This window comes from Schistocerca nitens, chromosome 9 (genome assembly GCF_023898315.1).
Source record: "Schistocerca nitens isolate TAMUIC-IGC-003100 chromosome 9, iqSchNite1.1, whole genome shotgun sequence".
Lineage (NCBI taxonomy): Eukaryota > Metazoa > Arthropoda > Insecta > Orthoptera > Acrididae > Schistocerca > Schistocerca nitens.
The window spans coordinates 280,001,507-280,016,344 of record NC_064622.1 but is presented as its reverse complement, the minus strand read 5'-3'; the positions used below and the strand labels follow the sequence as shown (position 1 = coordinate 280,016,344).

At 36.5% G+C, this 14,838-nt stretch overlaps 2 protein-coding genes across 4 annotated transcripts in view; one reads left to right on the top strand and one right to left on the bottom strand.

The window, feature by feature from the left end:
* The window catches only part of LOC126203195 (dynein axonemal intermediate chain 7-like), a 764,826-nt gene that overhangs the window by 467,210 nt on the left and 282,778 nt on the right, over nucleotides 1–14,838 (top strand). The gene's annotated exons all lie outside the window — the stretch shown is intronic.
* The window catches only part of LOC126203194 (toll-like receptor 13), a 224,740-nt gene that overhangs the window by 207,775 nt on the left and 2,127 nt on the right, over nucleotides 1–14,838 (bottom strand). For 2 of the 3 annotated variants that reach the window (XM_049937436.1, XM_049937438.1), the window contains exon 2: nucleotides 3,681–3,752. The exons of the other annotated variant lie outside the window; for it this stretch is intronic. The gene's annotated coding sequence lies outside the window, so the exon portion shown is untranslated. The remainder of the gene's footprint in view (nucleotides 1–3,680; nucleotides 3,753–14,838) is intronic. 3 annotated transcript variants of the gene reach the window in all.

The window sequence follows — 14,838 nt, the reverse complement described above, 5'->3', positions numbered from 1 at the left end:
AATTTCATACTAATTATCACTGAACATTTCACTAACAACATTTTATGCAAAAAATTGGATCAAATCATTTCTTGGTCGTAAAGGTTGACATAACATGAAAGAGATTCAGCTGCTGAAGGTATGAAGCCATATTGAAAGTATGTCTGCAAGCTGAAAGTAAGGTACCCAAAGTTAATGTTCACAGGGTTCTAAGAATGATATCTCATGGTATACCTCAAAGCCAACTCTGAAAAGTTCATTAATTAATTCATCATGTTTGTAGATCCCATTAAGAAAGAGAACTTCCACTGCTGAGGAATATCAACAAAAACCAGTGACTTATAGGATCTTAATCTGTAACTTGCATTAACAAAAAATTATCACTCTACAGATTAATATTATTTACGAGGAGTGTTCTTTAAGTAAGGTCCATTTGAACATAGGTACACAATGAAAGGTTATTTCAAAAAAGTAAATTTATTTTCATAAAGTATATACTTCACTCTATTTTTCAACATAGTTGCCAAGTTTGTTCAAATACATATAATACCTCTCAACCAATTTTAAAATACCCTCTTCATAAAAACTTGCCACCTGCTCTGATAACCCTGTTTTCATGTTGTTGTCATCATTGTAATGGTTACTGAGGTGTTGTTTGAGGTGGAGGAACAGATGGTGATTGCTTGGTACAAGATCAGGACTGTAGGGTGGGTGGTCTAAAAGTTCCCAGCCAAAACTCTCCATAAATCACGGGTGTGACCTGCAGTGTGAGGTCTTGCAATGTCATGGAGAAGGACAATTCCCTTTGTCAGCATGCCACTTCTTTTGTTTTGAATCACTCTGCATAGCTTTCTCAGAGTTTGGCAGTATGCTTCTGTATTGATAGTGGTTCCTCACTGCAGGTAGTCGACCAACAAAACACCATGCCTATCCCAAAACACTGACACCATGATTTTGCATTGGGGCAGAGTCTGTTTGGCCTTCACCTTTACAGTGTGTGTGCTTCCATTCCATGCTGTGTTGCTTTGATTCGGGCGTGATATGAGAAACCCATGTTTCGTCTCCAGTTACAATCTGACTCAAGAAGCCCTCACCTTCTTCATAATAACGAGTCAAGAACTTCATCGTACAATCTTTGGTTTTTGTGGTTCTCTGTTAGGAGTTTTGGGATCAAATGGGAGCTCAGTTTCCTAAACTTTAGGTGTTCAGAAGCAATGTTGTAGAGCACTGATCTTGACACATCAGGAAATTTGTTTGAGAGACCTGTTATTGTGAAGTGCATGTTATCACGAATCCTCACTTCAACTGAAGTCACCAAATCGCCTGTAACCAAAGATGGGTGACCGGAACGGTCCTCATCATGGACGTTGTCACGGCCATCTTTGAATTCTCGTACCCATTTATGCACTTTGCTTTCACTCATAACAGTATCACCATACACTTCGCAAGTACTGTTGATGAACTTCTGTAGCAGACAGGTTACTTGCTGACAAAAACCGTATCACTGAGCGAACCTCACACACGGTGGATGAGTTGATAGTCTTAAACATTTTGAAAGTACAGAATGGAACCATACAGGTTAGCTACAGAGCTGAAACTGAGCACAGTTGTTCTCGAGGCATGCTGGTACGTGACGCATGCACTCATTGTGGTATGCATGTGAACTACTAGTGTCTACAACAAAATGGACCTTACTTAAAAAACACGCCTCGTAGTTTATCTTGGTAAAATTTAGCTTAGTAAATTAGAAGGGAAAAACTGTTATATTAAATAATTGCCATTTACCTCGTATTTGCAGCTTATTATTTACATGATTGCATTGGTGTGTTTCAGAGAAACTAGTTACCTACCCATGAAAGTTTTAGTCCTATTTACAGTACATTGCCACCTGTTATGCAGCTTTAAAACAACTGCTGCTAATTTCCATGTAGAAACAGAACTTTTCTATCCTTGACTCTAGATAATTTAGACAATGAGCTCTGTTTTTAATGTTTTATTTTTATTTCATCATGAACATTTTACAGCTATTGATGTTAAAAGTGACTACAAATTGAGTTATATATGTATAATAATTATATAATAATAATAAAGAAAACATTGAAATCATGTGAACCTGCATACAAATATACAATGAGTGTATGTTAAAAGTTGAATGTATATTTAAAGTTTAGATCTCCTTTTGCACAATCCAAAAGTTCCCCTATGGCATGGCATGCTTTCTTTTAAGTCAGTTTTGTAGAACGTTTCTGAAATTATTTAATGAGGTCATTTGTGCTCCTGGTACCTCCTTAAAAGTGTCTCTGCAAGATGTTTGATTGTAACCTTTATGCAATATTCTTACTGCTCACTTCTGTTAAATAATACATTATTTTCTGTGCTGCCCCAGAAGAAAATTCCATGTCTGCAGGGAGTGAACATATACAAAAATAAACTAATATGGTACTTTTGTCTTCAGGTCAACACAATTAGAAACTCTTCCAAGGCCAAAACGTACTGAACTGAGCTTCTTCAATAAAGTATATATGTATCTGTTTTGATTTCAGCTTGTAATACAGAAATGAGAACAGTGAGAAACTTGACATCAAAACTAGGGGTCATGTAGCAGGCAAAGTTAAGAAATTCTGCTACCTAGGTAGAAAAATAATCCATGATGGATGAAACACGGAGAACATGAAAAGCAGAATAGCATTAGTAAAAAGGGCAATTTTTACCAAGAGAAGTCTACTAGAATCAAACATGGGCCATAATTTGAGAAAAAAAAATTCTGAGAATGTATGTTTGGAGCACAAAATTGCATGGTAGTGAAACAGGTACTACGAGAAAACTGGAACAGAAGAAAACAAAAAATCTGAGATGTGGTGCTACAGACAAATGTTGAAAATTAGGTGGACTGGTAAGGTAAGGATTGAGGAGGTTCTCCACAGAATCAGCAAGGAAAGTAATATACAGAAAACACTGACAAGAATAAGGGATAGGATGAAAGGATATCAGTTAAGACATCAGGGAGTAACTTCCATGATCCTAGAAGGAGCTTTAGAGGTTAAAAATTGTAGAGGAAGGCACAGATTGGAATACATCCAGCAAATAACCAAGGTCATAAGTTGCAATTGCTCCTATGAGATGAAACAGTTGGCACAGGAGAGGAATTTGTGGCACACTGCAGCAAACCAGTCAGAGGACTGAGGGCTCAAAAAAAAAATATCCAGTTACAATCCCATGAAATTTTGCACCGAGAGTTTCATTTAGTTTATGATCTTTAATGTCTATTTCTGGGGCTAGAATGTTATTTTTGCTTGTGTGAAATTGAGCCTGTGTGAGATTAACTCTTAAACTGTTTGCTGTGGAGCAGCTATATACATACATGTTCAGCTACCCTCTGTAATGCAGCTGGTAAAACTGAGTTTGTATTCCTATGTCTTTAGTAAATGTTATAGTTTTTTAACAATTCTTTAAAGTCAATTGACTATCACTAACAGTATGAAAACTGTTCCAAAACCACAAGGCTACAAGTCTAAGTCACAGATAAATATTCCAAGTTTAAATTGATTCAGATTTCTAGTGCAGAAATACTCAACTGTGTAAACCTCTTAGGGAAATTGCTGACTATTGTAGTGGGTGGCATTAGCACTTATTTTCAGCAAGAATTTAAATGAATGGACCATGAATTAACTGAACAGTCCAAATTCAACAGAAATACTTACTCTGACCATTGCTCCAGATGAGATGATACCATTGTGAATTATTTGCAGAACTTCAAATAACGCCCTTTTATCCTAAAAGCATGAAAGTTAAGTAAGTTTCTGTCATTTTTAATTAGGAGTATATCCAAATTTTTCATTTTTTCTAACTGCAACCAGAAAACTTCAGATTTTGAGTCCTATAAGTAATTTGAAACATTTACATTCAGGTAGAACATGACACTAATCAACTCATAAATGTATTGAATATGCATTGCATATTAAAAAGTGAGGCATCAGTTTCCTGCAGTGGCTTGTCAGACACTGAAAATGTGAATCCACCACAATGTCTGTACCACTTTCAGTTAATGTTTTTTTCACATTTCTTCTTTCCAACCTTTGTATATGTGTTAAGACCTACCATTAACAACTTCTTGGGTTTTTCATTACATGGAAAAGGTCACATTTTTACAAATCTTGTCCTTCATGAGTAACCAGCTGGGCATATAGACCAAGCTTCATGCACCATATTTTAATTAGTTATTTTCTTCTCATTGTGAATATATATGGTATGGTATGAAATGGCAGTCACCTATTGAGTGCTAGATCATGTCAGTTAGCATTCCAGCTTTACCTTTTTCTCAAAAACCTCATGAATCCTGTGATTTTTTTCTCTAATCTTACTGGAAGTGCTGATACTATTACCAATATTTTGAAACTTAGATTTTTGTGCTTTTATACAATATCTGCTATCATTAACATCCATCATGATCATTATGAGCCAATATTTTAAAAATTATATTACTGTATTTATTCAGTCTTGATTTTCTTTCAAACACCAAGTTTAAACCAGTTACATTCCTAATCTTGGTTTGTATTATTGTCTTTGTTCAACTTGTAATCCTAGGCAACACCTATCTTGTTTACCATGGATGTTCATTGAGAGGCAACACCTATCTTGTTTACCATGGATGTTCATTGAGATTAAATAAACTTTTCATTCTGAAACTGAGTCTTTCAATTTGTATAAGGATACAACAAATTGTTGATGAATATTTTGGTGCCTAGCAAGGCAGCTATTTTGTTTCAAACTGAAATCAGTTTCATTCCACTTTCATTATGGAATAGCCATTTCTGCAAATTACACAGAAGCAACAGAAACAGTTTGAGAAGCAACACCTGCAGAAGCAGCAAACACTTTACCTTTTACAGAAACAAGCAGAACAGCAAGAGGCACAGTGTTGGTAACAACAGCTGCAACATCAACAAATGGTTCAAAATGGCTCTGAGCACTATGGGACTTAACATCTGAGGTCATCAGTCCCCTATAACTTAGAACTACTTAAACCTAACTAACCTAAGGACATCATACACATCCATGCCCGAGGCAGGATTCGAACCTGCGACCGCAGCGCTCGCGCGTTTCCAGACTGAAGCACCTAGAACCGCTCAGCCACTCCGGCCGGCGCAACATCAACAACTTCATATTAAACAACTTCTATTGGTACATACACTGTTGTCCAGTTCCTGATTTTAAGCCCATCAGTCCTCTCCCCATTTATTACCAACGTTTAATAGTGTCTGCAATGCCAAGAATGACTATGTTGCACGTTTATAATACCAACTCATTGTGTCTTAACTCACACTTGTGCTGTGAATATTTCCTTTTCCAGTATGGTCCAGATACCTTTTAACTTCTGTAGAAATTTTCTCCTCAGCCAGAATCTTCATCTATCAACTCAGAAGCACACATACAGATATTATCCCATTATTTTGACCAGTGAGTGAATGGATGTCAATATTTTTGTTTTGCCAGTTTATTACTCAGCCAGGCTAATCTTCTACATAAGGACCATTGAGATACCTCATCAGCACCCATATCTATCATGTGCTGACTTTTTCAAACAATACAAAAGATGATATAACTTATGGAAAAAGAAATCACACCACCAAGACAGAGCTGCGTGACATAAACAAAAGTTGGTAAGCAAGTTCTGCATCTCAAAGATGGTGTTTATTCAAATTTCTTGCCAGTCGCATCAGAGTGGCACTAGTAGTTCCGCTCTGAGATGCAAATCAGGTTTGCTTTAAATACATACTATAATGGTTGTGGAAATTAGTTACCTTTGAGATTGGACAAGAGGATTTGATGTTAGTCAAGACTTTAAGGCAACTAAGATGCCACTATCAATACCTCACTGAGTTTTAACAAGGTCATGTAATAGGGCTACAAGAAGCAATATTGCAGAAAGAATCGGCAGGTATGTAGTCACTGTATATGATTGCTGGCAGCAGTGGTTATGACAATGTATGGTTGCAAGAAGACTGAGCTCTGGATGGCCATGTGGCACTACAGAGAGCAAAGACCATGGCTCTGGTGCTTTGTGCTGCATTTGCAACAGCAGTCTGAGCAGCGCTTGGCACCACAGCAACACAATGAACTGTTACAAATCAGATACTTCAAGGACAGCACCAAGCCAGACACCCTGTAGTGTGCATTCCACTGACCCCAAATCACAGCCATTAGTAACTTCACTCATGTTCAGCAAGAGCTCATCAGAGGGCAGGGTGGAGGTATGTTGTGTTTTCTGATGAAAGCCGATTCTGCCTCAACGCCAGTGCTAGGAGGAGGACAGTTGGTGGCATGAACCAACTTGTCTGTGTGCTGTTCGTACTTGGAGTTATGGTCTAGCATGTGATTTAATATGACAGCAGGAGCACTCTTGTGGTTATCCCAAGCACCCTGACTGAAAATTTGTACATTAATCTGGTGATTTGACCTGTTGTGCTACCATTCATGACCAGGATTCCAGAGAGTGTTTCCCAACAAGGATAACGCTCATTCACATGTTGTTGTTGTTGTGGTCTTCAGTCCTGAGACTGGTTTGATGCAGCTCTCCGTGCTACTCTATCCTGTGCAAGCTTCTTCATCTCCCAGTACCTACTGCAACCTACATCCTTCTGAATCTGCTTAGTGTATACATCTCTTGGTCTCCCTCTACGATTTTTACCCTCCACGCTGCCCTCCAATGCTAAATTTGTGATCCCTTGATGCCTCAGAACATGTCCTACCAACCGATCCCTTCTTCTAGTCAAGTTGTGCCACAAACTTCTCTTCTCCCCAATCCTATTCAACACTTCCTCATTAGTTATGTGATCTACCCATCTAATCTTCAGCATTCTTCTGTAGCACCACATTTCGAAAGATTCTATTCTCTTCTTGTCCAAAATATTTATCGTCCATGTTTCACTTCCATACATGGCTACTTTCAGAAACGGCTTCCTGACACCTAAATCTATACTCGATGTTAACAAATTTCTCTTGTTCAGAAACGCTTTCCTTGCCATTGCCAGTCTACATTTTATATCCTCTCTACTTCGACCATCATCAGTTATTTTGCTCCCCAAATAGCAAAACTCCTTTACTACTTTAAGTGTCTCATTTCCTAATCTAATTCCCTCAGCATCACCTGACTTAATTCGACTACATTCCATTATCCTTGTTTTGCTTTTGTTGATGTTCATCTTATACCCTCCTTTCATGACACTGTCCATTCCATTCAACTGCTCTTCCAAGTCCTCTGCTGTCTCTGACAGAATTACAATGTCATCGGTGAACCTCAAAGTTTTTATTTCTTCTCCATGGATTTTAATACCTACTCCGAAATTTTCTTTTGTTTCCTTCACTGCTTGCTCAATATACAGATTGAATAACATACCACTGTTATAACCCAACATGTTCTACAGAGTGTCAGCATGCTACCCTGGCCTGCTTGATCACTAGATCTGTCTTCAGTTCAGCACGTATGGGACATTGTCAGACAACAACTCTAGTGTCATCCACAACCAGCATTATCCACCCCTGTATTGATTGACCAAGTGCAACTGGCATGTAATACCATCCCACAAATTGATATCCAGCACCTGTGCAACACAATGCATTTACATTTGTAAACTTGCATACAACATTGTGTCAGTTAAACAGTTATTAATGTATACCAGCATTCCACATTTGTAGTGCCTTATCTCACACTTACATCAACCTGTGACCATGCAATGTTAATCACTGAAATACAACAATTAGAAAAATGTTTTCTCAAAATTTCGTTACTCTGTATTGATTATATTTTGGTGTTCAATTTTGTTCCATCAGTGTGACTGAATCAATAAAAATCTACTCACGAGCTGGTGGCAAGAGCAAACACAAACAAAAGTTAAGGGAATGTGCAAGCTTTTAGAGCCAGTGGCTCCTCCTGGCAGAAGGGTTGAAGAGTAAGGAAGGGGCATTGAGGAAAATAATTGGTGAGTTTTGCTTTTCCTTCCCCTTCAAGCCTTCTGCCAGAAGGAGCCATAGACTCCAAAAGCATGCACATTTTGGTCACTTTTGTATATGTTTGCTCTTGCCATTGCTTGTTGATTAGATTTTTATCCATACAGTCATATTATGTTTTCAAAAATTAATTATTTTTTTAATACAAAAGATAATAATTTCTGCATCTCCAAGACTATTTTTTCTGTCTATAACTAACAAGGAGATATTTATAAAGGTAAATAAACAATCTTGAATTTTGGCAGTTATTTAGAGGGGGTAAAATAATGCAATACGTAGTTTTTTATTTGAGCCCAATTTCACTTTTAAGAGGTAAAACACATCCCAGAAGATAATTTGCCATAATATTAGGTTTAGATGGAACATATTAAAAATGATGACAAATAAAAAATGCTTTTCTTATAAATGTTATGCAATTAATGTTCTTGAAAACTGTATAAATCAACTTTTGTAATAACATGCAATTTTGCAAAACACTGCACTACCATTAATTAGTTTTGAAAAAAGAAAACAAGAATTAAAGAAGCTTTAAATGTAAAGAAGCTTTAAATGCTATACATCCAAGAGTAACAATGCTGGTTGCTGAAGTAACATTTTGATTACCAGATTTCGATGCTGTCATGAGGACATTTGGGTCTCCAAAAAGAAATCGTCAAATTTGCACTCCAAAATCACCATTAGTTCCTTTTAAAACTATGAAAAAGGCGGGTTGTCAGTGTTAAAATCTGTTTTGAGCAGTATGCTTTAGAAGAAGAACCTTGTACATCCAGTGTTTCCAAATTGCTTGGTGACATGACTACAGCGATAGGACATACAAGGCTTTTGATATGAGAAGGACTTTGTGAGAAAATATTCAGATCTAGTTCTGCTGAATGAGTATTATGTTGTTTTCTGCTTGAGAAACAATGTAATCAAGCCGCAGTCACCAGTTCACTAGATTGTATATATCGACTGAAATAATTTCATTCATTTTATGTGCATGGTTTAAAAAATTATATTTTAATCATTTCTTTACATATTATCATTATTGTAATGAGTTTGGATCATAAAAAAGAGCTACATTTCACTTTCAATTAAAAAAAAACCATGTGTATATGAAATGGTAAACTAAAAAAATTGAATGGAAGACATAAAGTAACAATATAACAAGTAAAACAAATATAAGTAAAATTAATAATTAAAATAATAATGAATTTTTAGACATTTTAATTAAGTATGTTGAAAATATCCTGACTGCACACTGTGTACATCTTATTTTTGAAAAATGGTTTTCCGGAAACCAGCTTCATTACACCTAGATGTAGGTGACATGAAAGTGTCTTTATGTTATTATTAGAGTAGTAATTTTTTATTAATTAATGGTGGTGGGGTACTTTGCAAAATTTTATATCATTACAAAAGCTGATTGAACAGTTTTCAAGAATATAATTACATATAAACTGTTACATGAAAAACATTTTTTGTGTATCATCATTATGAAGTTATTTCCTCTAAATCTAATAGGCCAAATTACCTTTTTGGCTATGTTTTACCACTTAAAAGTGAAACTAGGCAGAAACAAAAAATTGCATATTGCATTATTACGCCCCTTCTACATACCAGCCAAGACTTCATATGTTCAAGGAACCTCACCAGCAACATTTCTATTAAAACTGATGTTACCAAGTGTATTACTAGAACACATATCATTCAATACAGCCTTCATGATACATTATGTGATAAACTTAACTTTCTTGTCCAGTTAAGTGAACTCTGCCATGTTCTTTGCTGTACTATGGTAACCAACATCATTTTCTGTAAATAACTTGGGTCTCTGCTACCTGTGGCCTTGCCACTGTGGTCCCACAAGTTCCCATCAGATCACCGAAGTTAAGTGGTTTTGAGCTAAACTTGGATGGGTGACACCAGGGTGTTATTAGCAAGTGGGATGCACTCAGAACTTGTGAGGCCAATTGAGGAGCAATTTTATTGAAAAGTAGCAGCTCCAATCATGCAAACCAACAATGGCTGTGAGGGCAATTTGCTGACAACATGTCCATATCGACATCGAGTGATGCATATGGGTTGAGAACAATATGACGGTCAGTCAGTACCATTCCACCTTCAGCACCTGTTTTCTTCCCTGGCAGTGGGTCACTTTGTCTGAACGATTGATCTACAAAAAACCTATTTTTAGCTACCCATTGATGACAAACTACAGATGTTCATGATGTTTAATGCCTGATTTGGATTATAACAATATCATGGATTGCTTTTTCTAACAAAGTTGTATATTTTCAACAGTTTCTGGAGAAGAAATTACATTGATGACACCTTAGTTATCAGGACTAATGTAACCAGCCACTTACACTATCCATGAACAATCCCTGTCATTCTGTAACTTCATCAAATTAGAATACGTGTTCCACATGATTAACATTTATCCACAGTTTATCCTGAATGGTACCACAGACACAGAATTGCTGAATGAACTGGTAATGTAAACATTTAATTCATTTTGACTCCACTATATGAATAGGTTTTCATTTGATTATACATATGGTGTCTTAGGCACTTCAAGTGAATAAGTTAGAACATACAACTGTACAAACTTCAAATATTCAGTTTTCACTTCATAAGAATTATTCCCAAATAGAGAAAGAAGTATTAACCATCACCTTTGATCCTATGACTGGTTTCCTGTATAATTTCCTGTCACACTGACTTTGTACCATAAGAACCATCTAGCAATTTTTAGGGACTGAAGGCACAAAAAATGGGCACAGTTTTTAAACTGCGGAGAAAAGCCTAATAATAATACCTAGAAGTTTTAATGGGGCTCAATGTAAAGAACTGTTAAAAAAACTGAGTATCCTTCAAGTGAGTACCTCATTCTGCCAATCTATTGTGCATATCAGTGAAAACATGACTAAATATTTCACTAATAGTTCTATACATAATCATGGAACAAGAGTTAGTTTGAACTTACATTTTCTATTAGAGACCAAAAAGTGTATAATAAGTTGCCCAAGGAAATGAAAAATATTTCTAAAATATGCCTGTTTTAAAGGCAGCTAAAAATTTCTTCGTAGGTAATGCATACTATATGATCAATGATTACTTAGAGGACTCAGAGTAATGGTTAATAATGAAAGGAGGTAACTGCAAAACATTGTCACATTACTGTTTTGTCATTCTTCTGAGTTCAACGTCTCACTCATCACGGGAGAGATGCTAACACAGTTTTTCAAGTGGATTGAGGGGAGGACATGAACACATGCAGGAGAATAAGGGCGTTTTTATGAACCTGGAATGAGGTTTCTGAATGGACTGGTGTTAGAGCAAGGGGCATAGCACAAAGTTCAGGTTCTGGGGACAGCAGTGGGTATTCTTGATGTGTGATGAGTATCCTTGATGTGTGTAGTGATAAAAGGCAAAAATTTGTTTAAATGAAAGAACATTTGATATCAGGGACCAAACAAATGAGGCAATGCAGTTGTTAAGACACTAACCTCATATCGAGGAGTGTGGAGTTCACCCTGTCCAGCCATCTTGGTTTAATTTTTCTGTGGTTTTCCTAAATCATTTCCAGTAAATGCTAGGATAGTTCCGTCATAAAGGTCATGGCTGAATGCTTGTCCTACCCTCATAAAGAACAGTTATGTATATTCTGTGTGTATGTATATTTTTGAGCTATTTATTTTCATTGTATTTTGATGTCAAATCAAATATCATTGTAAGATGATTCCTGTATGTATCAATAAATAAATATATTTCCCTTACATAGTCATGATGATTTTCTTGACATATGTCTTTACCATAGGAAGATTACTATACATGATAGTTTTAACAATGAGTCTCAATTATAGATTCACATGTCTACCTTGATAATTTGCAAAACCATTTAGAAACCAGCATACATCAGTGCAAGGCTGTATTTTTGATGCAGAATAGAGTGAAATGTGACTTTCAAAGCAGTAACTGATAGTGAAAAATGATAGACAATGAAGGTTTCTATTAAACAGTGAGAGTAAGGGTTGTGGCTTGTTTTGCTTTAATGGACAAGTCCATGTTATCTGTCAAATGTTATTAGTTGAATCTGCCTACAACTGTCATTGTTGGGATTAAAGTAAGAGCAGAACATCATCATCTTCTCTATATAGATGGAGTGGCAGTTGTATTTATATTTTTGCTCCAGTCCAGTCATTACTGAAGTGAACAATTGAATAACATCGTCTAGATGTTTAGTATACATGTTTCGATAGAACTACAACAGCTGAACTGTGAAATACCTCTAATGACCTCCTTGAATACCCTCCACATATCATCAGTCAATGGCAAAAGCCAAGGTGAAATTTTACACATGAATCGTCTGAGGAAAGTGCCTTGCTTCCTCTATCCTAAGAATCAGCATGTACCTTCTGCATTGTAGGCAAGTTTGGCCCCAGGATACTGAACTTATCTATGGATATACCAAACAAACTGTCCTAAAACTGATTCAACTATTGCAAACACTGAGCTGAAATATTTTATATTTGCTGTCTTATTATCTATCACTATCTTCATTTAATTAATAATCTCAGACAAAACATAGTTAGCCTTGTACTTTTGGAGGAAGCTGAATAAAATTGTTACCTCTTCTGTGTTCTCAGAATTTGGGCAGATGCAAAATTCATATCTGTTAGCCTCAAAAGCTGTTTTTTTTTTTTCATGTAAAACTGTTCACAGTTATTCACAGTAGAAAAGTCCCAGTCAACTTAAATGTATAAAGTCATTCTCAGATCACTGATTTTCTGAAAATCTGCAAGAGTCTCTGTGATCAACACAACACATTACAGATGCAGCACTTTCTGCAAAGATGTATCCTTGAGATATATATGAGACATATAAATGAAAATGACATTCCAATCATGTGGTAAGATACATAGAATGGTACAAAACTGTTAACAAATGCTGTGAATTCAACCTGAGAGATCTCCTAAAGTTCCAAATTCAAGTCAAAATCAGCTTTATCACTTATGTTAATTGTATACTGTGCTTTCATGTCAGAGGTACAAATAGTACATTCCATTAGAACTATTAGCACAGCAACACACTAAAGGAAAATTTCTCCATTCACAAGATGGGTACTAAAACAATTTATGTCAAATTCTCTATCTGGCAGCAAGAGAGACACAAATGATGATTGATTACTTCATTTATTAACAGAGAGAAAATTAGACTACCCAATGATAAGGCAGGAAAGTTGTCAAAGACCATCGGTCAAGGCAGACGTAGCAGGATGGCATGACAAAAAAACCACTAGTTTCTATGAACCCTGTGACATTCATAATAGATTCTGTGTTCTTCTATAACAATGTGTTAGAAGTTATTCACAAACATAATGTAAGTAACAGAGGTTTTCCCAGAAACCTGAAAATTAATTAAAAATAATAAATACATCATACACTTTTTCTCTCAATTATCTGGATTCTAAGCTTAAAAGTTACTTTTAGTACTGTTATAAAATTATTTAATTGGATAGATGAAAAATCTACTCACCAAGCAGCGGCAGAACACACACATAAAAGACTGTTATGATAGGCAAGCTTACGGAGCCAGTGGCTCCTTCTTCAAGCAGAAGGGAAGAAGGAGAAGGGTGAAGGAAAAGGACTGGAGAGGTCTTGGAAAAGGGGTAGATTTCAGGAAAGTCACCCAGAACCATGGGTCAGGGGACACATCGTACAGGATGAGAAGGAAAGACTGAATTCCCCTTCAACCCTTCTGCCTGAAGAAGAAGCCACTGGCTCTGAAGCATGCTAATCGCAACATCCTTTTATGTGTGTGTTCTGCTGCTGCTCGGTGAGTAGATTTTTCATCTATCCAATTAAATAATTTTATCAATAATTGGTTGTTTTCATTGTTATATTTTAGTACAGTGAAGAATAATACAAGGGGCATTCAATAATAATGAAATAAATTTTTTTATTGACCAGCTTCAGTTGAAAACATATAGGATTTGCTGTGGGACATTATGAAATATTCCCATTTCAGCCCACAAAGTTTCATGAAGTTCTGACAGGTGGCAGTGCTACGCATATTCTTCAAAATGCTGTTTGTAATGTATAAAGCAGAGAGCTGTCATTGAGTTCCTCTTGATGGAAAAACAAAGCATTACAGGTATTCCATAGGCACTTACAGAATGTCTACGGAGACCTGACAGTGAACGAAAGCATGGTGAGTAGTTGAATGAGGTGTTTGTCATCATATCTCTCTTGTGCCAGCTGCCACACACAGGTCTGATTCCTACAATCTTGGAACAAGTGGACACTCTTGTTCAAGGTGATCAACAGATCACAATCAAACACCAAATTGCTCAATTGAATGTCTCTGTTGGGGGTACTGACACTCATCTACCGCTTGGGGTATTCGAAGATGTGTGCCCACTGGTTTACTTGCTGCCTAACAGGAGACCACAAAGAGCATCTGTGTAGCCCAATGAAGGACGCACTCTGTGGGAAGCAGTACATGGATGATGGGGAGGTTCTTGGTGCAGCAAGATGTTGGCTCTGACAGCAACCAATAGAGTGGTACCATGTGAGCATAGGGGCCCTACCAGTAAGGTGGCACAAGACGATCACATTTAATGGAGATTATGTTGAAAACTAATGTTTTGCAGCTAAAAGAGTTGGGAATAATATGGTGTACTGGAATCCTGAACAAACCCAACCAGAATGTTGACCACCCCTTGTATTTACACTGAAATATGCTTTGTGTTTTTACCATACCTAAATAGCTAAGCTTTTACTCACATAAATTAACATTTCAGTAGCAGATAAATAGGTAAAACTGGAAAAGGAGAAGTCTAATAAAGGTGTTGGACTGAGTGGAAAG